This window comes from Hyperolius riggenbachi, chromosome 2 (genome assembly GCF_040937935.1).
Source record: "Hyperolius riggenbachi isolate aHypRig1 chromosome 2, aHypRig1.pri, whole genome shotgun sequence".
NCBI lineage: Eukaryota > Metazoa > Chordata > Amphibia > Anura > Hyperoliidae > Hyperolius > Hyperolius riggenbachi.
The window spans coordinates 428600482-428625961 of record NC_090647.1 but is presented as its reverse complement, the minus strand read 5'-3'; positions in this window follow the sequence as shown (position 1 = coordinate 428625961).

Sequence of the window (25480 nt, the reverse complement as noted above, 5' to 3'; positions counted from 1 at the left end):
GTGCAGTGGACACAGCCACAGACATAAGCATGTCCTAACTTCCCACTCTCCCCTAACCAGCTCGGGACCACGATAGTTAAAACTACTATATGCCACTCTTGTGGCTGCCTAAGCCTGATACAGTGTAGTTTTAACATCGGTGGCTCGCAAGTACGGGGCGCAATAGCATGTCCCTTCCGGCACAGATCTATGCTGTCTAAAGACAGAGGAGTTCTGTCCATCTGTCAAGAGTGGTTTTCATTGGCTCCTGACCTCCTGATCATTGTTAGACTTTTTAAATAATACTAGCTACCTGGCATACTGCTGATCTTTCAAGCATCAGTAGTGTCTGAATCACACACCTGAAACAAGCATACGACTAATCCAGTAAGTTTTCAGTCAGAGCACCTGATCTTTATGCTTGTTCAGAGTCTATGGCTAAAAGCATTGAAAACAGAGGATCAACAGGGCAGACAGGAAATTAACATTGCTTTAAATAAATAAATATGTTTTATACTTTATGACATAAGTTACCCCTAGTTACTCTTGCTCAGCTTAAAAATGCCTGTTTTGATTCCTGGTAGTACTAACGAGTCAGTTGATCCCTACAATGCACGCTATTAATTGTCTGGAGAATTCCTTCTCGGAAGTATTGTAATTATGGCCATTTTCAATGAAAAATCAAAGTGTCACTTCACTAGTCTTTACCGAAAATACCACTATTATTATCACCTGAATTATCACCTAATAAAATTGAGTATTACTGCTAATATTATAATTATGACACACTGTATATTAACCTTTTATTTCAAATAACTAGTACTGGCGCCCAATGTTACCACCATGCCAAAAAACAGATGCACCCCTCCTGAGTTTGTCTGACTCCTGCAATCATTCCCTTTTGTATTAACTTTCTATCTCATCTACCCTATTACCAAAGCAAACCTGAGCAGATTGAAAAAGTATAATAGTGACAGAACAGCTCCTGATTAAAAGCAATTAACATACCAAGAAGCCAGCAGGGGCGTAGCAATAGGGGGTGCAGAGGTAGCCACTGCATCGGGGCCCTTGCGCCAGAGGGGCCCCAAAGGGCCTCCCTCAACTACAGCAGTAGCTCTCTATTGGTTCTGTGCTCATAATAATTACTTTCCATAGATACTTTGAATAGTGGTAATCATTAACAAACTGTTCCCCATCCCCTTCTTGCACCTCTGACGCTGTAGTTGCCTTTGGCAGGTTTTGGTGCGCCATATCAATTGTTATATTTAGAGTGCTTGGGGGCCGCATTGTAAAACTTGCATCGGGGCCCACAGCTCCTCAGCTACGCCACTGGAAGCCAGTATTTAAAGCACACTATATTGTGCTATAATAAAGGTATTTTTTTCATGAAATAGTCTATAAAGCTGAATATAAAAACCCAATTTAGTATATTTAATGATAGCGGTGCCTCCTCATACCTTTCTTTAGCCGACATTGGTGACATCTATGAAGTCAGAAGAGATTAGGTTGAATGTATCCTTTCATTCACCTCTTTGCAAAAGTTAGGTAGTTTATGTAAACAACAACTAGGCAATTAGGTCCATTTCAAAAACAGGCGCTAGAGGAAGTGACCACCCCCCCCATGTCTGCCTGTGTGCACCCCCATCCTCCCGCCCAGTCTGCCTGCAAGAATAAACTCTACTATTAGATGTGCAATAGATATACATACAGCTCAATATGGCTTCTTCAAAGGATTGTCTGCTGTGCATGTAGATAACAATAACATTTCTGTAGTGCTTTTCTCCCAAAGGAATCAAAGCGTTTAGGTTCTCTCAGATTCAGTCATTGGTAGTAGGGTGAAAGTATTAACACAATAACATTATATTTCTGCAAATGCCAAACTGAACAGGTGGGTTTTTTTTAGTCTGGATTTAGACATGTTCAGAGATGGATCTGTCCTGATCTGCTGATGCAAGGAGTTCCATAACGTAGGAGCAACATGACAGAAGGTTCTGGGACCAGAAGTTTTCAGGTGGACTCTGGGTAGGACTAGATTATTAGAACTTGTGGATCTGAGATTGCAGGAATTGCTACGCAGCTGCAACATCTCTTTCATGTATCCAGATCCCAGATTATGTATTGATTTTAATGCCAGTAGGCCAATCTTGAATAGGTTCCTCCATTTTATAGGTAGCCAGTGAAGGGAGTGCAGGACTGGTGTTATGTAGCAGTTACAGGGTTACATAGTTACATAGTTACATAGTTATTTTGGTTGAAAAAAGACATACGTCCATCGAGTTCAAATAGTACAAAGTACAACTCCAGCCTGCTCCCTCATATATCCTTGTTGATCCAGAGGAAGGCGAAAAAACCCTTACAAGGCATGGTCCAATTAGCCCCAAAAGAGAAAAATTCCTTCCCGACTCCAGATGGCAATCAGATAAAATTCCTGGATCAACATCATTAGGCATTACCTAGTAATTGTAGCCATGGATGTCTTTCAACGCAAGGAAAGCATCTAAGCCTCCTTTAAATGCAGGTATAGAGTTTTCCATAACGACTTCCTGTGGCAATGCATTCCACATCTTAATCACTCTTACTGTAAAGAACCCTTTCCTAAATAAATGGCTAAAACGTTTTTCCTCCATGCGCAGATCATGTCCTCTAGTCCTCTGAGAAGGCCTAGGGACAAAAAGCTCATCCACTCAGCTATTATATTGCCCTCTGATGTATTTATACATGTTAATTAGATCTCCTCTAAGGCGTCTTTTCTCTAGACTAAATAAATCCAGTTTATCTAACCTTTCTTGGTAAGCGAGACCTTCCATCCCACGTATCAATTTTGTTGCTCGTCTCTGCACCTGCTCTAAAACTGCAATATCTTTTTTGTAATGTGGTGCCCAGAACTAAATTCCATATCCCAGATGTGGCCTTACTAGAGAGTTAAACAGGGGTAATATTATGCTAGCATCTCGAGTTTTTATTTCCCTTTTAATGAATCCCAAAATTTTGTTAGCTTTAGCTGCAGCGGCTTGGCATTGAGTACGATTATTTAACTTGTTGTCGATGAGTACTCCTAAGTCCTTCTCCAAGTTTGATGTCCCCAACTGTATCCCATTTATTTTGTATGGTGCTAGACCATTGGTACGACCAAAATGCATGACTTTACATTTTTCAACATTGAATTTCATCTGCCATGTATGTGCCCATATAGCCATCCTACCCAGATCCTGTTGCAATATGACACTATCTTCCTGAGAGTTGATGATTCTGCACAATTTTGTATCATCTGCAAAAATAGCAACATTGCTCACTACTGCATCTACTAGGTCATTAATAAATAAATTGAAGAGCACTGGACCAAGTACAGACCCCTGTGGGACCCCACTGCTAACAGTCTCCCATTTTGAGTACCATCCATTGACCACAACTCTTTGTTTTCTGTCCATTAGCCAGTTCCCTATCCATGCACACAGACTCTTCCCAGGTCCTTGCATCCTCAACTTTTGCACCAGACTTTTGTGGTGAACAGTGTCGAAGGCCTTTGCAAAGTCCAAGTAAATCACATCTACAGCATTCCTAATATCCATATTAGCATTCACTACCTCATAAAAGCTGAGCATGTTAGTCAAACAGGACCTGTCTTTAGTAAACCCATGTTGATGCTGAGAAATAAGATTATTTTCTACTATGAAGTCATGTATAGTATCTCTTAGTAACCACTCAAATAGTTTGCATACAACTGATGTTAAGCTTACAGGTCTATAATTTCCGGGATCTGATTTTTTTGCCCTTCTTAAATAATGGGAAAACGTGGGCTGTACGCCAATCCACGGGGACTCTGCCAGTTGCAAGAGAGTCACAAAAGATAAGATAAAGGGGTTTATCTATAACTGAACTTAATTCCCTTAGGACCCGAGGATGCATGCCATCCAGGCCAGGTGCCTTGTCTATTTTTAATTTTTTTAGTCTTGCCTTCACTTCTTCCTGCGTTAAGTATTTAATATTACAGTTAGAAGATTGAGACTCTTCTGCCTCTGTAATTTGCAACAGTGCTGTTTCCTTTGTGAAGACAGAAGCAAAGAAAGCATTTAATAACTCTGCCTTACCTTGGTCATCCACCATTGAGTTCCCACCCTCATCCTTTAGGAGTCCTATACAGTCAACCTTTCTTTTTTTTAGAGTTTATGTACTTGTAAAACTTTTTTGGGTTAGATTTGATATCCCTAGCGATTTGATTTTCAGCTTCGATCTTTGCCAGCCTAATTTCTTTTTTACAATTTTTATTGCACTCCTTATAATTGCTTAGTGCAGCCACGGTCCCCTCCTGTTTTAGGACCTTATAGGCATTCCTTTTCCTCTTCATTTTATCCCTAACCTTTGTATTCATCCATAGAGGCCTTTTTTTATTGCTAGACATTTTGTTTCCATATGGGATATACATACTACAATATTGATTGAGAATAAGTTTAAAAGCTTGCCATTTCCCTTCAATGTCCTCCCCTTGTAGTACATTATCCCAGTTCACCAAACTTAGTGCCTGCCTAATTTGATTGAACTTTGCTTTTCTAAAATTCATAGTTTTAGTGGCCCCGCTGCCCCGTGGCCTATCAGTCACCAGATCAAACGTTATCATGTTGTGATCACTATTTCCCAAATGTTCTTGAACCTGCACATTTGATACATTATCTGGTCTATTAGAAATGATCAGATCCAGTAGCGCATTCCCCCTAGTTGGTTCCGTTACCATTTGAGTCAAGTAATTGTCCTGTAGTGCTACCAGAAATCTGCTGCTTTTACCAGAATGGGTAGCCTCAATACCCCAGTCAATGTCTGGAAAGTTGAAGTCGCCCATAACTATGACCTCATTTTTACTTGCAGCTTTTTCAATCTGCTGTAGTAATCGCAGTTCTGCAGCTTCATTAATATGAGGTGGTCTGTAGCATACCCCAATAAGCAATTGGCAACTTTTATTTCCACCATGAATATTTACCCAAACGGACTCCACATCTTCGCAATCTTCTTCCATCTCATCGTTGAGGACAGCTGTAAAAGAATTCTTAACAAACAGACAAACCCCTCCACCTTTTTTCCCTGTTCTATCCCTCCTAAACACATTGTATTTTTTTAAATTAGCTATCCAGTCATGGCTTTCATCCATCCATGTCTCGGTTCTTCCCACAATGTCATAGCCTTTGTCATTCAGAATGAACTCTAGTTCGTCTATTTTATTTACAAGGCTCCGAGCATTGGTTACCATGCACTTTATATTTTTACCACCACATTTACCAATTTTGTTTACATGAAATGGGCTACTTGAAGTTTTACCAACCTCCTTAATCTTTATACTGTCCCCACCCCCCTCTCCACCCCCCATAATGTTAGGCTCCCACTGTCTTTTTACCTTATCTTGTCTACATATTGAGACTTTATCCTCCCGCCTCCCCCCAGATCCTAGTTTAAAATCTCCTCCAACCGTTTAGCCATCTTCTCCCCCAATGCAGCTGCACCCTCCCCATTAAGGTGCAGCCCATCCCTGCTGTAGAACCTGTAGCCGACTGCAAAGTCTGCCCAGTTCTCCAGGAACCCAAACCCTTACTTCCTACACCAATTTCTCAGCCACTTATTTAACTCCCTAAGCTCCCTCTGTCTCTTAGATGTAGCACGTGGCACTGGCAGTATTTTAGAGAACACCACCTTAGAGGTCCTTGCTTTAGGTTTATCTCCAAGCACCTGAAAATCATTTTTGAGGACCTTCCATCTCCCACTAACTTTGTCATTGGTGCCAATGTGTACCATGACAGCTGGGTCTTCCCCAGCCCCACCCAATAATCTGTCAATTCTTTCCGTTGGTTGGTTAACTAACAGTCTAGCAGCAGTATTGTGTATTAGCTGTAGGTGGTACAAGTCCTTGATTGGAAGGCCAGTGTAGAGAGCATTACAAATGTCCAGTGTAAATAAGGCATGAACTAACTTTGACAGATCTTCTGGGGGGATGAGGTGCTTGATTTTTGCAATGTTCTTCTGGTGAAAATAGGATGATTTCACCGCAGTAGAAATGTGAGTTCTGGCGTTTGAATCCCCATCCATTAGAACTCCCAGGCTATGCACATGCTCAGAGCTGTGTAGATCTGTGCCTCCTATTCCCATTGTTGAAGACTGCAAGTCAAGTTGTTTAGTTGTCATGCTCTGCCCTCCGATGAGAAGGACTTCAGTTTTATCTTTATGTAGTCTCATCCAGTTGTCCATTGCTGTACATTTGCCTAACTTCCCATCTAAAATGTTCTTTCAGAAAGCATTATGAGTGAGAGGCAGGCTTACAACATAACTCTTAATGCATATGTATATTTATCAGGGTTATTGGCAGTGGAATAACCTCTTGGCATACTAAAGTTTGTTTTACATTTATTGTTTACTTTATAATAACAGTGGTTTTTTAATATATTGTTTTATGACTCATATTATACACTCTAAACACCCTGCATAGGCTTGAATAAGTTATTACTGTAAAACATCCCCTTTTCTGTTATAATAATAATCCATCTAATTATACTGTTATTACATTACAGAAATTGGCTACAACAGCACAAGCCACAGATACTCCACAGTGAAAGAGATGCATTGTAACATTTGTGAATATGTATTAAATTATCCATATTACATTTCCATATTTTGGCAGTCATTCTCTTCTCGATCTACATATATTACATCAACATGTTTCCACTGGATGATGCTGAAACACTAGCGTGCTCTGCTGTAGACGAGCATCTATATTTTCTCTTTTTTTCTTAGACTGAATACTAAAATGGTTATCCTCATAGCAAGGAGTACACAAATGTACACATGAAGATGATAATGGAAGCCCTCAGGAACATACATTTAATAATTAGGACTCTAGATATTACCGATATCCTACTATGGGCTTCTGTGACTATACCTCACACTTATACCCCCATGCCCAGGACCGCCATCAGAAAATTGTTTGCCTCATACCAAACAAACTTACTTGCACCAGTCCCCCCCCCCCCCCCCCCCCAAAAAAAAAAAAAAAACCCACAAAAAATCAGTGGTCCTCCATAAAAGAAACATGGTGTCAGTGCTCTATACAGTAAGTCCGTAATGGTAGGACATTAGACTGTGACTATGGTAGGATTAGATTGTGAGCTCCTCTGAGGACAGAAAGTGGCTGGATAGTGTAATGGTTAAGGGTTTGAATCTCAGTCCTTCCTGTTCAGTAAGTGAGCATCTATTCAGTAAGGAGTCCTTGGGCTAGACTCCCTGACACTGCTACTGACGACTGTAGCTCAAGTGCTTGAGTCCACCAGGAGAAAAGCACAATATAAATGTTATTTGTCTTGTTTTACCATGACTGTATACTCTGTAAAGTGCTGCAGAAGAATGTCAGTGCTGCATAAAGACATAATAATAATAATAATAATATGGTAGAACATTAGACTGTGATTATGGTAGGATAGAGGGAGAGATACAGTATCTATCCTTACAAAGGCCTTGTCTATGTCAGTTCTATGCCATTCTCATCCTCACCTCATGCTCTGGGAGGCGGGGGTAACTACTTTATGCATGTAGCTGTAGGTCCTTGAAGGACTTATTGTGGAATTAGGGAGCGCTCTTTAGTATAGAAGGGCTAGATGACCTCTTATACTAGATCACCTTACATGTAAATTGTGTCATTTTTTTATCTCCTACCTTTTTATATCAAAGGGTTAAAGGTTGAACTTTATTTGAAATAAAAGTGAACAACACATTTTATTAAAACTAATGTTTATTTTCTTCTGTCACCATCAGTTTTCATCTGTATATGTACATCTTCTCTTCTGTAACCTTCTTTCTTCTTCTGTATACTTTGTTTCTGGGATGCTAATTTATTCTGTATACTTTTTTTTTCCTCTAACTTATTCTTCTTATTTACATTTATTTTCTTGTAGTCTTTTTTTCCCCCCAATTTACTTTTCTTCTGCCTTTGTGACTACTTAAATGTTGGTTGCAGAGATGCCCACAGAGATCTGCGTCTGCAACAACACAAGCGGACATTGTCCATATGCTACAGGGAGCCTCACCATAAAGAATCTTTAAATCTCCATTGGTTACTCCAACTATTCAGATAAAAAGACCAATGGAAAACCCTGAGGGCCCTTTCACACTGGAGCAGTGCTACTGCAGCCTTATGCAAGTTCATACTTCCCACGTTGCGGTACGCTGGACCGGAAGTCCCTAATCTAACACTAGCACCAAACTAAGTTACCGTGTTGGATCCGTGATCGGCCCAAAAATCATGTTAGTCTCTGGCAACGATGGGTTTTTTAAAAACTTGATGTCGCGACGTGCATGTGTGGAAGCGCATTTCTACAATACTCTTCTATGCACTTACGCATACACCGAAGCAGGAAGTGACCGCAAGCATGAGTCACTTTCTGCTTGGCTGGTGGTCAGAAAACAAGGCACACTGCGTACTAACGCGGTGTACCCTGAAGGCCTGTTTCTGGCGCTGTCGCCAGTTGGCAGTGTGAAACCGGCCTGAGGGCAGGTTATAAGATGCTTTATGTTGGTGCTCCCTACTCTTTTCTATAGCTGAAAACCCTGGCAAAATAATATATTAGAATTTTCTGCAAGGCTACCCTGTTGGCATATGCACTCACCACTGATCAGGAGGGAATAATTCAATCACTAGTTAGATGCAAGCAAAAAAAAAAAAAAAAACACAGACATGAAAAAGATAGGAAAGCAAAATATAAACAACAGGCAAAATAAATGAGCAAAAACTGGATTCATACGAAATTAAATATGTCTGGAAAGTCTTGCTTTAACCTTCCTGGCGGTAAGCCCGAGCTGAGCTCGGGCTATCCCGCACAGGAGGATATCTCAGCCCCTGGTGGGACGATTCGCCCCATTTAAAGTGATGTGCGCGCAGCTAGCACTTTGCTAGCCGCGCGCACAGCTTGATCGGCGCCGCTCTGCGGCGATCGCCCGCATGCAGCGGCGGAAAAGGGGCCCCCCCCGCCAGAGCCCTGCGCTGCCCGGACCAATGAGTTCCAGGCAGCGGTATGGGCTGGATCGGAGGCGTCTGACGTCAGGACGTCAGCTGACGTCCATGACGTCATTCCGATCGTCGCCATGGCGACAGGAGAAGCCAAACAGGGGAATGCGTTATATACGCGTTCCCCTGTTTGCTATTGATGCCGGCGACGATCGCACTAGAGTGACACATGCGCCCTCTAGTGGTGTTTCATGTAGCTACCACTCTGGTAGCTTTACATGAAACAAAAAAAAATTCAAAAAAAAAAAAGGATTTCTGCCTATTTGGCAGAAAAAAATCACCCGCCAGGAGGGTTAAAGAGAGTCTGAAGTGTCATAAAATGCCACTTTTTATGTAACATTTATGTTCAGCAGTTTCGCCCCAACTAAAACGTTGCATCCCTGCGGCCGATCGCTACATTTAAACCCCCAAATCCCTGTGGGAAAGTACAGGGATCGCTTCCTCATAGAGGCAGAACTTTGGGCTGCAGCTCTGCCTCTATGTGTGTCAATCCCCTCTGATCGCCGCCTCTCCATGCCCTCTCAGTCTCTGCCTCCGCCAGGCAGCAAAATCCATGACCAAGAAAGTCGTGGATTTCTGCCCTAAGATTTGGGGGGGGGGGGTTAAATGTAGCGATCTGCCGCCGGCATGCAGCGTTTTAGTTAGGGTGAAACTGGTAAACATAAATGTTACATAAAAAGTGGCATTTTATGAGACTTCAGAGTCTCTTTAATGTCATTTTAATAAAACACATACTGTATAAATCTTTAACCGCAGTCAAATGAAATATGATGGCATTTAGGAGTAATAGGATCAGCTGAAGAGAGACTAGGCAATTTATGGAACTCGGCTGATGCTCATTTGTGAATAATACAAGTGCAGTTTAGACCTAACTTGATAGGACTTTGTTATAAAATAAAGAGCACACCACAAATTACTCTCTAGCATCTTGTAAACAAGAGGCAAAACCACAGGGAGGCATTGCTGCTGATCTGGGAAGAATTTATTGATGGAAATTTGGCTTACGTGTAAAATGAAAAAAAGTGTTGACTAGTGGGGCTATATGTTTTGGTTTTATACAGTACACAGTTAATTCATTGTGAAGGAAAAGCACTAGGATTTTATAACAGTCTAAAAGAAAAACATTGGTATGTTAATGGATTTCCTCCCATATTTGTATTGTAATGGTAGGGACTTGTAATGGTAGGGACATTAGGCTATGAATAGGGTACAGATTTGATTGGTATCTCCTCTAAGGAAGAGTTTATTACTTGACTATGTATTTCGTCCTCTTAAAACAGAAGGTATTTGCAATTATTTAGCTTCACGCCTTCATGTAAGGAAGAAGATATCCTCATAATACATCGGTTCTGCTCAGTGAATAAATATGCAAATCATGTCCATGAACAGCCAGACATTCATTTCAGAGCCACTGGCGTATAGTACACCTTCAGCCTTTATTACAAGTGTTTCAGGCTATGCTGGCCTTCATCAGCTCGAGGTTTGGATAGATATGACTCTATGGGTAGAACTTGGGAAGTAAGAGCTTTAAAGGGTATCCAGTTAAGATATAGTGAATCAGAACCACTAGGATTTTATAAGGGGCGGAAAGGAATATACAAACATCTTTATTACAACAACTATGCTAAATATAATTTAAACACTAAAAGGGTTATCTTGTGGCTTGATTTTCCAAATATTGGCCTAATTTCCACCACTGAATCTGCTCTGGTCCTGGTATAGCAGCAACACTGGAATACAGGTTAGTATCTCCTTTGCATGCTAGGTTTCTGTGTATAAGGGTTGCATTTGTGTGCTAGATACTGGTAGAACATTGTTTGCATCTTCACAGTTTTACTGAAAACTGACCAAAGGACCTAAGGACATTTTAAACAACAGTGTGCTGATCATTTGTTAAAAAAAATCCTTTTTCCACTATTGCCAAGAAGTCAAGATTTTACTAATTTGTAGTCAAATATGAAGTCACGTGTCTTTTTTTCTGTATAGCTTTAAAATTTTCTTGCAGCAATTAGCTTGAAGCAAAAAAGAAAGTATGTTTACCCTCATAAATAGCCTGGGATTTTATCAATACTTTTTTTTTGTTTTATATACACACACACACACACACACACACACACACACACACACACACACACACACACACACACACACACACACACACACACACACACACACACACACACACACACACACACACTTGTCTGTAAGTCAAGAAATTTACAAAGTTTTGAAAAAAAATTCACAATTGAGAAAAAATATAACACCTGTATGTGGTCAGATTATTTAAGTTACAACCAACTGGGAAAGTCAATTATAATTCTCAAAAAAAAAAAAGTATCATGTGCGGCCGCTTTTGTCCTTTAAGTCACTCTTTGACTTGATAATCCTAAGTATACTAGAATATATATTTCATTTGCATAATGAAAAACAAATGAATGCACGTGTATTTTAATTTTATGAATATTTACCAGGAACATTTGCATAAACTGTATATATGTTTTCCTTTTACTGAAACTATTTTGCACTAGTCTAGTCCTCATGACCGCAAGCACTGAAAGCTGTGAAACGTGTTATGATCTGCATCCCTTTTATGATGGTGTTTTCTTTGCAGATGCCTGACAGGGAGGGTGTTGTTTAAGCATGAATGGTACTATGGCAGCAGAGAGCTGAACAATGTACACTAAATATAACTTATTAGCCTTAACAAAATAAAGCTTTCAAATAAGATTAGAGAACAGAACAAACATATTGGCAATCCAGTGTTTAAAGTCTGTGCCCACTAATGCATTATAATCTCCTTCAAGAACTCAGACAGTATATTGTGAGCAAATACCTATGTTATATGGAAAAAGGCAGGTCATGTCATTGTAATCATTAAGTAGTATTAGCACATATTAGCCTTTATAAACAAGTACATTTTATATTGTGTGCTTATACACACATATGTTATTCTATTATCTTAAAAGCAAGTTGGGACAATTGTAAGCTACAGTATAAAGTTAGTTTTTGTTACTTAATGGATTTGTTGGTAACATTATTTTATATGATATGTGTCTAAGGAGCTATTTGATCCGACAGATGTATTTCATGTACACTCTAACTGAATGTGAAAGCCCAACACTAGTCCCAAATCATTCTCTACTTCTATAAAGCAATCAGTGGCAAACCTTGTTGTTAGCTATATCAAATAAATAACTCTTAAAATACTTGGATGGGAGCGCAAACGTGAAAATGCACACAAAATTTTGTAGCACTTGTAGCACTTCTGTTCAGATTTTATTCTGCATGTGAATTTTGGATACAGTGGAAACAGGCCCATTGCAATACATTGCATAGTGAATTTTGAGGCTGGGTGCACACTTAGCAGCGCAGGAAATGTCACGTTTTTATGCATATGCGTTTGTTAATTTGTATTGTGTTTTCCATACATTTTCATGTGTTTGCGTTTTGAGTTTTTGTTTCCGCACATGCTTTTTTTGTGTGTTTAGTGCATTTGTACGCGTTTGCGGTTCACATATACAAAACGCATGTGTTTTGTATGCATTTGCCATGCGTTTTATGCAAATCACTAGGAAGAACACATGCGGCGGAAATACATCAGAAACATTGTTTTTTTTTTAAAAACGCATATATAAACACATGAAAAGCGCATACAAAATGCATTACATTGTGTCACCATTAACTTTCTTTACGTAAGTTTTTGATGCGTTTTTGAAAAATATGCAACAAAACCAGCGTTTTTAAAAACGCATATTATAAAATGCATACAAAAGCATATGCAATTTTTATACAGGTTTTTTGATGCGGCCCATTGTCTAACATTGCATGCAAAAATGCTGCGTTTTCTGCAACGCTAGTGTTTCTGCTAAGTGTGTTCCCAGCCTCATGCAGAAAATACACATGTAGTGTAAACAGGCCCTAAAGCAAATCTTTAAAAAAAAAATGAATTAGGTACTTACCTCAGTAGAGAGAAGCATTTTCAAGAGGAGCTTGGGGCTGTGGCCACTGGCCAGGTTTCCATCAGTGTACGAGTGTGAATACGGTCCTCACATGTGCAGTAGCATGAAGCCATGGCTATAGGCTACAGCACACGCGCAAACTGTACTCATGGGGTGCGACGGTGCTCATACATGGACGCCAGTACAGCCATGAAAATATATTCAACAAACTATTGTCAAATATGTTCAGAGGGACCCAGTGCTGAATGGTAGACACCAGGACAATGTGAGAAACCTCTAGATTAACCAGAGGCTTCGCTTTACTGAGGTGTGTATCTAATGTTATTGTCTCTTCCCACTTTAGGTACAATTCAAATACTGACAAATCTAAGTTATGCAAATTCTGAGGCCACTTACATATTAATCACTGACTAAACTGCATCTAGCTAGCCACAATATGTGCTTAATTCATGTGTCAGAAATTAAAGGGACACTAGTGCTCACTGTGGCAATGTGAATAGTGTAACTCACTTGACTAATAACAAATTCTTCCCATTTGACTTAAGACATATCAAACGCATATTTCTACTCCTGGTTGATGCATGAAATGCTTCTGTAGATCGGAAGCTTGACCTTTCCTGGAGCACAGATTCTGCCCCCTCATCACTGATCTCCTTTTTCTCATGCCAAGACATACCATGTTACATCATGTGGTGACCCAAGAACTTATACTAGGTCTAGGGGTGTAGGGGCCACGGTCGCAGCAGTCGCTGAGGGGCCCATTTGTCCTCCCCTTGTGCTGCGTGGGGGGCGCAGAGGCATGCGAACCAGCAGCGGCAGAGGGGACATCAAATACTCACTTTTCGCTGGGTGTACAAACTTCCTGTGTTTCAGCTCACAGTAAGAGCTAGGGGGCGCTCTTACTGTGAGCTGGAACGCAATACCTGGAAGTAGTAAGTAGATGCAGCGCTTGGATCGCGGCAAAGTGAGGATTTGATGTCCCCTCTGCTGCTGCTGGTTCGCGTGCTGCTGCATCCCCCTCCACCTGGCTACCTATACTGAGGCACCTATCTATACTGAGGCATCTATCCCTGGCTATTCATACTGAAGCATCTACTCCTGGCTGTCTATACTGTGTCACCTATCCCTGGCTATCTATATAGAGGTTGTGGCACCTATCCCTGGCTATCTATACTGAGGCTGAGGCTTTTATCCCTGGCTATCTATACTGAGGCATCTATTCCTGGCTACTTATACTGAGGCACCTATTCCAGGATACCTATACTGAGGCACCTATTTATTGCTATCCATTCTGTGAGCATATATTCCTTGCTACCTATGCTGAGGCACCCATGCTTGGCTACCTATATTGAGACAACTATTCCTGGCTACCTATCCTGGGAGCATCTATTCTTGGGTTATCTATACTGCAGCACCTATACCTGGCTACAAAAACTGGGGGGCCCTATTCCTGGCTACCTATACTGGGGGGCACTTTTTCCTGGCTACCAATACTGGGGTACCTAATTCCTGGCTACCTATACTGGGGTACCTAATTCCTGGCTACCTATACTGGAGGCACCTATACCTGGCTATTTAACCACTTCATCCTTCAGTGTTTTTTCACCTTATGCATCTGAACAATTTTCACCTCCCATTCATTCGCCAATAACTTTATCACTACTTAACACAATGAATTGATCTATATCTTGTTTTTTCCACTGCCAATTAGGCTTTCTTTGGGTGCTACATTTTGCTAAGAATTATTTTTTTCTAAATATATTTTAATGGGAGTATAAAGAAAAAAATAGAAAAATTCATTATTTCTCCATTTTCGGCCATTATAGCTTTAAAATAATACATGCTACCATAATTGAAACCCGCGTATTTTATTTGCCCACTTGTCCCGGTTATTATACCATTTAAATAATGTCCCTATCACAATGTTTGGCACCAATATTTTATTTGGAAATAAAGGTGCATTTTTCACTTTTGCGCACATCACTATTTACAAGCTTATAATTTACAAAATAATAGTAATATACCCTCTTGACATGCGTATTAAAAAAAAAAAAGTTCAGACCCTTAGGTAACTATTTGTTTGTTTTTTAACCCTCCTGGCGGTTTGCAAAAAAATCGCCAGGGGGCAGCAAATCTTTTTTTTTAAATTTTTTTTTTTTTTTTCATGTAGCGAGACAAAGTCTCGCTACATGATAGCCGCTGCTCAGCGGCATCCCCCCAGCCCCTCCGATCGCCGCCGGCGATCGGAGATCCGGAGATCCCGTTCAAAGAACGGGATCTCCCGGAGGGCTTCCCCCGTCGCCATGGCGACGGGGCGGGATGACGTCACCGACGTCATCGACGTCGTGACGTCAAAGGGGATTCCGATCCACCCCATAGAGCTGCCTGGCACTGATTGGCCAGGCAGCGCACGGGGTCTGGGGGGGGGGGCGGCTGCGGCGCGACGGATAGCGGCGGATCGGCGGGTAGCGTCGGCGATCGGGCACTGCACGCAGCTAGCAAAGTGCTAGCTGCGTGCAGCAAAAAAAAAATTATGCAAATCGGCCCAGCGGGGCCTGAGCGGTGCCTTCCGGCGGCATAGCCCGAACTCAGTTCGGGCTTACCGCCAGGAAGGTTAACTGTGGTTTTGTTTTTTTGGTTTTTTTTATAAAAAAACGTATTTGGGTATTTTTTGGAATGTGGGAGGTAAGCAGTTCTCCGTGGAGTGTGGGACCCTAGGGGGTCGGCAGCCCCCACCTCCTCCTAGGGCACTTGAGGTGGGGAAGAGCCCCTTGCCTACATTGAGGACAAGGGGTTAAAGAGGCTCAGGGGGGGGGACCCGTGTCATTTTTTTATTCCCCACACTCTGAACATATATAATGAAAAAAGAATACATTTATATACTGTACAGGTTTATATATTATCTGTCATTTTACCACATTTAAATATAGACTTTTTTCATCTAACTTTAACATCGATTTTCTCAAAAACTACAAAGTCTTTTTGAAAAATTCTCTCTTGTTCCTACTGTTATAAGATAAAATATTAACAGCATCAGTGTGCACCACTATTTCCCTCCCCTCTGTTTACTGTACGCCCTACAAGCACCTCCAAGCCTCATTAAACCACTTGCTCCTCTGAAAGCTAATTTTGCTCACGGAATTGAGGTCCCACAAGTGTGAGCTTCCCAATCCCCAGCAATACTAGCCTACATAGCTCATAACTTAGGATATAGTTTACAAAAGGGGACTGGCAAAACCTTCTCTACCTTTGCAGAGAGCTCTTGTCCGACGTACAAAGGGCTCAATCCCACCGTGGTGCTCCAAAAGAAACAAATATGGGAGTATTTCATGGAGGCAAAGGTAGAATCTGAAAACATATTTTTATAATAAAGGAATTATCTACCCTTTACCTATTTACAATGAAAGGGCTATGCCAGGGGTTGGCAAACTTGTCTGGCTGCGGGCCATATTCCTCCTAGAATGCAGCCCCAGGTACAGTGCCTCCCTCCCTTTCTCTCTCCCTCCAGAAAATGGGTATGCGGGGGAGAGATTGGGTGGTAACTCACCCAATCGCACTTTCCAGCGGTGATCTCCATGGCGATGGTGGCATCATGTGACATGCTGGTATGTACTAGCGGCAGGTCACATGATAACAACGTTGCCAGGGAGATCGGTGCTTGAGAGTGCAATTGGGTAAGTTGATTATCTTGTACATGCACTTCATTTTTGAGTGGACGACGGGAGGGACAGGAACATAATGCCTCCCTCTACCGCCATGCCGGTTTTATAGCGGCTATGGCCCAAATCCGGCCTGTGGGCCATAGTTTGCAGAGGCCAGGGATAAGCAAACATTTACATTTTTTCTTTGAAATAAATACAGTTACTAATTATAATAATAACAACATGTAAATTACTTTTCTCCTGTCAGACTTAAAGGGTTTGAGAACTTCAGCCACTAGGGGCGCGCACAGTAGACCACCCTGCTGTGTTAAGGAGTCTTCTTCTTACTGAGTAGGTAGCTGGCTTCAGAATCCTGATCTCCTACGTCAAAGGTGGTGTATTTAACCAGTGCACTATCCAGCTACCCCTTTAACTAAATTACTACAATTATTAAAAAAAAAAATACTTTTTACATTTGTACTTTTATGTTTTCCTCTAAGTCTTCTTACTGTATACTTACAGTTAACATTAAAGTAGCCAATTTTCAATGCTGATTTAGATGCAAAATAAACTGTGAATTTTTATAGCATTTTGGATGGAAAGTAAAACATTTTTTTTACAATAAACAAAGAATTTGGATTAGGGGATAACTTACAAAGGCAACGTTAGTGGTCTACCACAATACATTTGTGACTGGATTAACAGATAATTACATGTCCATTAAATATTGCTATGGGAATATAACACATTAATACTGTTGAACTATATTATTGAAACTGTAGATATATATATATAACATATGCTCATGTGAGAATACATGTAAAAGTGTTTTAAGTAAACACAACTAAACTTGAAAAGAGACTATTTATTTTGTAATGACAACCGAAAGGACTGCAGTAAAGCTTATACCCTATATTTTGGCCATACATTTTGTAAAAACATCTGGTAGTAAAATCCAAAACACTCAGCTAGAGATACACAGCTTGCTATAAAGATTCTCAAGTACTGATAGTTTAATACTTAGAACAAGAGAAACATATGCCATTAAAGCTGTAAAAGAATGGAGGGCCAAGAACCATGAGCTGCAGATAGCAAGCATTCAGATTATGATTTTGTACATGCCATGTCCAATATTACACATTTCTCAGTTAATATATAGAAGCAAGAACTTTTGAATCAGGAGGATACCATTTATTGGCTAACTTTAAGCTCCGAACAACCATGTCACGCCGATGGACAAAAACACGGCGGCTCCCCCAGGACCGACTAACCGTCTAACACCGATTGGCATCACGTCCTAGGGGAGTGTTTTGCAGAAGATCGAGTGCGTTGAAGCTCTGCTCCATCAACAGCCTCCCCACGGCGATCACCGCTAGGAGACTGGTAGACGGCAAAATTGCCGCCTATTTACACTGTACAGTGCTGCGATCTAAGGCAGCGCTGTACTGGGGACAGCCATGACACATGGGAGGCTCAGAGAGTGATCGGCTCTCATAGGCTGAATAATAAAGAAAATGGCCAAATTTAGTAAAAAAAAAAAAAACCACAGATAAAAAAATAAAAAAATAAACAAACATCCCAGGAGAGACCAGAGCCCACCAACAGAAAGCTCTGTTGGTGGGCAGAAAAGGTGGGGGTTACTTGTGTGCTGAGTTGTATGGCCCTGCAGCAAGCCCTTAAAGCTGCAGTGGCCTGAATTGTAAAAAATAGCCTGGTCACTAAGGGGGTGTAAGCCTACGGTCCTTAAAGAGAATCTGTATTGTTAAAATCGCACAAAAGTAAACATACCAGTGCGTTAGGGGACATCTCCTATTACCCTCTGTCACAATTTCGCCGCTCCTCGCCGCATTTAAAGTGGTTAAAAACAGTTTTAAAAAGTTTGTTTATAAACAAACAAAATGGCCACCAAAACAGGAAGTAGGTTGATGTACAGTATGTCCACACATAGAAAATACATCCATACACAAGCAGGCTGTATACAGCATTCCTTTTGAATCTCAAGAGATCATTTGTGTGTTTCTTTCCCCCCTGAGGGGGGAGTGCATAGCAGAACCACAACACTGAAGAGCTTGGCAGCCTTCCAGACACAGGCTGACAAGTCTGACAAGGGAAAGATACATTGATTTATTACAGAGACTGTGATAGTACAAAGTGCTGCAGTTAGCCAGAACACATTAGAATAGCTTTTGGAACTTGTAGGATGATAAAAAACAGGATGCAATTTTTGTTACGGAGTCTCTTTAAGAGGTTATAGAATAAGAGCAAGCTTTCGGCTGTACAGGCTTTGTCAGACTCAATCCTGTTAGGTTATGGAATACAGAGCTACCAGGGTGCATTGTATTTTGCCTAAAATACTGTTTCTCAAGATTATGATAGTATGTACCCATTTGAAGGATACCTAAACCAAAGTGCTTTGTAAAAATGGTGGCTGCTGTGATCTGTTGGCATGAGCCCTGATGCATACCACTTCTACAGATCACTCCCATGCCCTTCCACTCCACTGCAAAAGGCCCCTGTTAGCATCTGTAACTTGGCCGAGTCACCAAACTTTAACCTGGACATACTAGGCTGCGCTTGCACAGTTTGTCCAATCCACCCCTTGTATGGAAGTCTGGATGAGAGAGTGCATGCTGGAAACGCAGGAGCTGGGGTGAAGTCACCAGTGGGGTGGATTGGACCTACTGTGAATGCACAGCCTAGTATATCTCAGTTAAAGGACAGTGACTTGGCCAAGTTGCAGTCACTAACAGTGCCTTTTGCAGAGGAATGGAGGGGCGTGGGTATGACCAGGGCTTTCATTAACTTTCTAAAAATACGTGTAAATAATGAACATGATTTCCTTGTTCCATTTGTGATGAGAAAGCAATCTGGACATGCATATTCGTGTCAATGGGACAAAGTAAAATGTCATAGTAGTGTCCATTCTCAATACCACAATTTTAAATAATTTCTCTAAATATTCCGAGTGGACCTTATCAAATGCCTTCACCACATTCCAAGTTGAGACCTGAGAGAGTGTTTATGTATTCTCAGCCTACTAAATTGGATGCAAAAAAAATGTTTTAAACTATGAAAAGCCTTTTTATTTTTTGCAAAGTACACCTGATCATTCTTAATTAGGGAAGGTTAAACTTCCTGCAAAAATATTTGGATATATTTTTAAATTACCATCAAAAGACAAATAGGATGTTAGTGAGAGTTTTCTTTACATGGTTTGGGGGTATGAGCATTCAGTATCTTTAGTTACATAGTTACTTGGGTTAAAAAAAAGACATACGTCAATGCGTACGTTAAAAAAGGGCGCCGGGAAAAAAGGGCGCAGGGTTTTAAAAGATGAATAACGTTTAAAAAAAATTTGTGTTATATTTCGTTTAAAAATAATGTTTTATAAAGTTATAAATCATTAAATAGTGTGTATAAAATCGGCAATTTTAAAAACATTAATCTTCCCTGTTTAAAAATTGAAATTTATAATAACGTTTTATAAAACATTAATACGAATTTTCCTAAAGCTATACCTAACCCTACTCTCACACAGAACCCTCCCTGTACCTATCCCTAACCCCTAGACCCCCCTGTTGGTGCCTAACCCTAAGACCCCCCTGGTGATGCCTAACCCTAAGACCCCCCTGTTGGTGCCTAAACCTAAGACCCCCCTGGTGGTGCCTAACCCTAAGACCCCCCTGTTGGTGCCTAAACCTAAGACCCCCCTGGTGGTGCCTAACCCTAAGACCCCCCTGTTGGTGCCTAAACCTAAGACCCCCCCTGTTGGTGCCTAAACCTAAGACCCCCTGGTGGTGCCTAAACCTAAGACCCCCCTGTGATAAGCATTAATAACGTTTTAAAAAAATATGGTGCGGTTTTTCGTTTAAAAATGTAAAAAAAAAAAATTCTACGGTTTTTCGTTTAAAAGTAATGTTTTAAAAAAATATTGTACTGTTTTTCGTTTAAAAATAATGTTTAAAAAATTATAAGTCATTAAATAATGTGTAATCATGAGAAACAGTTATAAAACATTAAAAGTCTCCGGGCGCCGCTTTTAAAACGTTATTTTTCTCCGGCGCCCTTTTTTCCTGTTGGGCGCCGATTAAACGATATTTATTATGGGAGTGAATGGCGGCGCCCTTTTTGTCCACCTGCCTCATGCGCCCAAATTTCCTGCTTCCATACGTCAATTGAGTTCAACCAGAAAACAAAGTACAACACCAGCCTGCTCCCTCACATATCCCTGTACATCCAGAGGAAGGGGAAAAACCCTTAACAAGGCATGGACAATTAGCCCCAAAAGGGAAAAAATTCCTTCCCGACTCCAGATGGCAATCAGATAAAATCCCTGGATTAACACCACTGGCCATTACCTAGTAATTATAGCCAAAGATGTCTTTTATCGCAAGGAAAGCATCTAAGCCTCCTTTAAATGGAGGTATAGAATTTGCCATTACTACTTCCTGTGGCAACGCATCTTAACCACTTGCCGACCGCCCACAGCCGATGGGCGGCAGTAAAGCGGACGCCGAAAGGACCGCAATACGACGAATGGCGGCGGCTCCTTTCGGCTCATAGGGGCAGTGATCGTGTCACTGGTGACGCTCGCTGCCCCTGGCAACAGGCTCCGCCCACCCACAACATCATCCCGCCGGCCGGTAGTAAGCGCCGGCGGGATGTTAACGCTCGATCGCCGCATACAAAATGTATAATACATTTTGTAATGTATACAAAGTGTATTATACAGGCTGCCTCCTGCCCTGGTGGTCCCAGTGATTGAGGGACCACCAGGGGCAGGCTGCAGCCACCCTAAGTCGCACCCAAACACACTGATCTGCCCCCCCTGCCCTCTGATCACCCACATCACACCTCAAACCCCCCCTGCCCACCCCCCAGACCCCTGTTTGCTTCCAATCACCCCCCTAATCACCCATCAATCACTCCCTGTCACTATCTGTCAGCGCTATTTTTTTATTAGGTCCTAATCTGCCCTCTGGGGTCTCCTGATCACCCCCCACACCCTCAGATCCGCCCCAGACCCCCCCCCCCCCCCTGTGTACTGTTTACATCTATTCTCTCCACTAATCACCTGTCAATCACCTGTCAATCACCCATCAATCACCTGTCAATCACCCATCAATTACCCCCTGTCAATAACACTGCCCCCTGGGGGCTCCTGATCACCCCCCCACACATACACACACCCTCAGATCCTCCCTAGACCCCCCCAGACCCCCCCCATGTAATGTTTACATCTATTCTCCCCACTAATCACCTGTCAATCACCCGTCAATCACCCCTTGTCACTAACACTGCCCCCCTGGGAGCTCCTGATCCCCCCCGCACACCCTCAGATCCTCCCCAGACCCCCCCAGACCTCCCCTGTGTACTGTATACATCGATCCTCCCCTATAATCACCTGTCAATCACCCCCTGTCACCACCTATCACTGCTACCCATCTGATCAGACCCCTATCTGCCCCTTAAGTAGGGACAGCCGGCGCCCAGGAGGGGGGCTTAAGTAGGGACAGCCGGCGCCCAGGAGGGGGGCTTAAGTAGGGGCAGCCGGCGCCCATTAGGGGGGCTTAAGTAGGGACAGCTGGCGCCCATTAGGGGGGCTTAAGTAGGGACAGCCGGCGCCTATTAGGGGGGCTTAAGTAGGGACAGCCGGCACCCATTAGGGGGGCTTAAGTAGGGACAGCCGGCGCCCATTAGGGGGGCTTAAGTAGGCCCTCCTGGGTGCCCAATCACCCAATCACCTGCCCACACCCTCAGAACACCCGTAGGCCCTTAAGTAGGGACAGCCGGCGCCCAGGAGGGGGCTTAAGTAGGGACAGCCGGCACCCATTAGGGGGGCTTAAGTAGGGACAGCCGGCGCCCATTAGGGGGGCTTAAGTAGGGACAGCCGGCGCCCATTAGGGGGGCTTAAGTAGGGAGAGCCGGCGCCCATTAGGGGGGCTTAAGTAGGCCCTCCTGGGCGCCCAATCACCCAATCACCTGCCCACACCCTCAGAACACCCTTAGACCCCCCCAGACCTCCCCCTGTGTACTGTATACGTCTATCCTCCCCTGTAATCACCTGTCAATCACCCGTCAATCACCTGTCAATCACCCGTCAATCACCCCCTGTCACTGCCACCCATCAGATCAGATCAGACCCTAACCTGCCTTTTACGGGCATCTGATCACCCACCCACACCATCAGATCGCCTGCAGACCCACCCTCAAATCACCTCCAAAGTGCATTGTTTACATCTGTTCTGCCATCTAATCACCCACTGATCACCCATCAATCACCCATCAATCACCCCCTGTCACCACCTGTCACTGCTACCAATCAGATCAGACCCCTATCTGCCCCTAGGGCACCCAATCACCCGCCCACACCCTAAGAACGCCCTCAGACCCCAGCCCTGATCACCTCGCCAGGGCATTGCTTGCATCTATTCCCCCCTCTAATCACACCTTGAGACACCCATCAATCACTTCCTGTCACCACCTGTCACCCCCTAGCACACCTACCCATCAGATCAGGCCCTAATTTGCCCCGTGTGGGCTCCTGATCACTCGGCCAAACCCTCAGATCCCCTTCAGACCCCCTTCCAATCACCTCCCCAGTGCATTGATTGCATCTATTTTCCCCTCTAATCACCCCCTGGGACACCCATCAATCACCTCCTGTCACCCCCCTAGCACTCCTATCCATCACATCAGGCCCAATACAACCTGTCATCTAAGAGGCCACCCTGCTTATGACCGGTTCCACAAAATTCGCCCCCTCATAGACCACCTGTCATCAAAATTTGCAGATTTGCAGATGAACAATCATTTTGAGGCATTTGGTTTCCAGACTACTCCTCACGGTTTTGGGCCCCTAAAATGCCAGGGCAGTATAGGAACCCCACAAGTGACCACATTTTAGAAAAAAAGACACCCCAAGGTATTCCATTAGGTGTATGACGAGTTCATAGAAGATTTTATTTTTTGTCCAAAGTTAGCGGATATTGATTTTTATTGTTTTTTTTCACAAAGTTTCATTTTCCACTAACTTGTGACAAAAAATAAAATCTTCTATGAACTCACCATACACCTAACGGAATACCTTTGGGTGTCTTCTTTCTAAAATGGGGTCACTTGTGGGGTTCCTACACTGCCCTGGCATTTTAGGGGCCCTAAACCGTGAGTAGTCTAGAAACCAAATGCCTCAAAATGACCCGTGAATAGGACGTTGGGCCCCTTAGCGCACCTAGGCTGCAAAAAAGTGTCACACATGTGGTATCGCCGTACTCAGGAGAAGTAGTATAATGGGTTTTGGGGTGTATTTTTACACATACCCATGCTGGGTGGGAGAAATATCTCTGTAAATGGCAATTTTTTGATTTTTTTTTACACACAATTGTCCATTTACAGAGATATTTCTCCCACCTAGCATGGGTATGTGTAAAAATACACCCCAAAACACATTATCCTACTTCTCCTGAGTACGGTGATACCACATGTGACACTTTTTTGCAGCCTAGGTGCGCTAAGGGGCCCAACGTCATATTCACAGGTCATTTTGAGGCATTTGCTTTCTAGACTACTCCTCACGGTTTAGGGTCCCTAAAATGCCAGGGCAGTGTAGGAACCTCACAAGTGACCCCATTTTAGAAAGAAGACACCCCAAGGTATTCAGTTAGTAGTATGGTGAGTTCATAAAAGTTTTTTTTTGTTACAAGTTAGTGGAAAATGACACTTTGTGAAAAAAAAAAATCAATTTCCGGCTAACTTGTGACAAAAAAAAATATTCTATGAACTCACCATACTACTAACGGAATACCTTGGGGTGTCTTCTTTCTAAAATGGGGTCACTTGTGGGGTTCCTATACTGCCCTGGCATTGTAGGGGCCCTAAACCGTGAGGAGTAGTCTAGAAACCAAATGCCTCAAAATGACCTGTGAAATCCTAAAGGTACTAAAAGGACATTGGGCCCCTTAGCGCACTTAGGGTGCAAAAAAGTGCCACACATGTGGTATAGCTGTACTCAGGAGAAGTAGTGTAATGTGTTTTGTGGTGTATTTTTACACATACCCATGCTGGGTGGGAGAAATATCTCTGTAAATAGACAATTGTGTGTAAAAAAAATCAAAAAATTGTCATTTACAGAGATATTTCTCCCACCCAGCATGGGTATATGTAAAAAAACACCACAAAACACATTACTACTTCTCCTGAGTACGGCGGTACCACATGTGTTGCACTTTTTTGCACCCTAACTGCGCTAAGGGGCCCACAGTCCAATGAGTACCTTTAGGATTTCACAGGTCATTTTGAGAAATTTGAGTTCAAGACTACTCATCAAGGTTTAGGGCCCCTAAAATGCCAGGGCAGTATAGGAACCCCACAAGTGACCCCATTTTAGAAAGAAGACACCCCAAGGTATTCCGTTAGGGATATGGTGAGTTCATAGAAGATTTTATTTTTTGTCACAAGTTAGCGGAAATTGATTTTTATTGTTTTTTTTCACAAAGTGTCAATTTCCGCTATGTTGTGACAAAAAAAAATCTTCTATGAACTCACCATACTCCTAACAGAATACCTTGTGGTGTTGTCTTTCTAAAATGGGGTCACTTGTGGGGTTCCTAAACTGCCCTGGCATTTTAGGGGCCCTAAACCGTGAGGCGTAGTCTTGAAACCAAATGTCTCAAAACGACCTGTGAAATCCTAAAGGTACTTATTGGTCTTTGGGCCCCTTAGCGCAGTTAGGGTGCAAAAAAGTGCCACACATGTGGTATCACTGTACTCAGGAGAAGTAGTTTAATGTGTTTTGGGGTGTAGTTTTACACATACCCATGCTGGATGGGAGAAATGTCTCTGTAAATGAACAATTGTGTGAAAAAAAA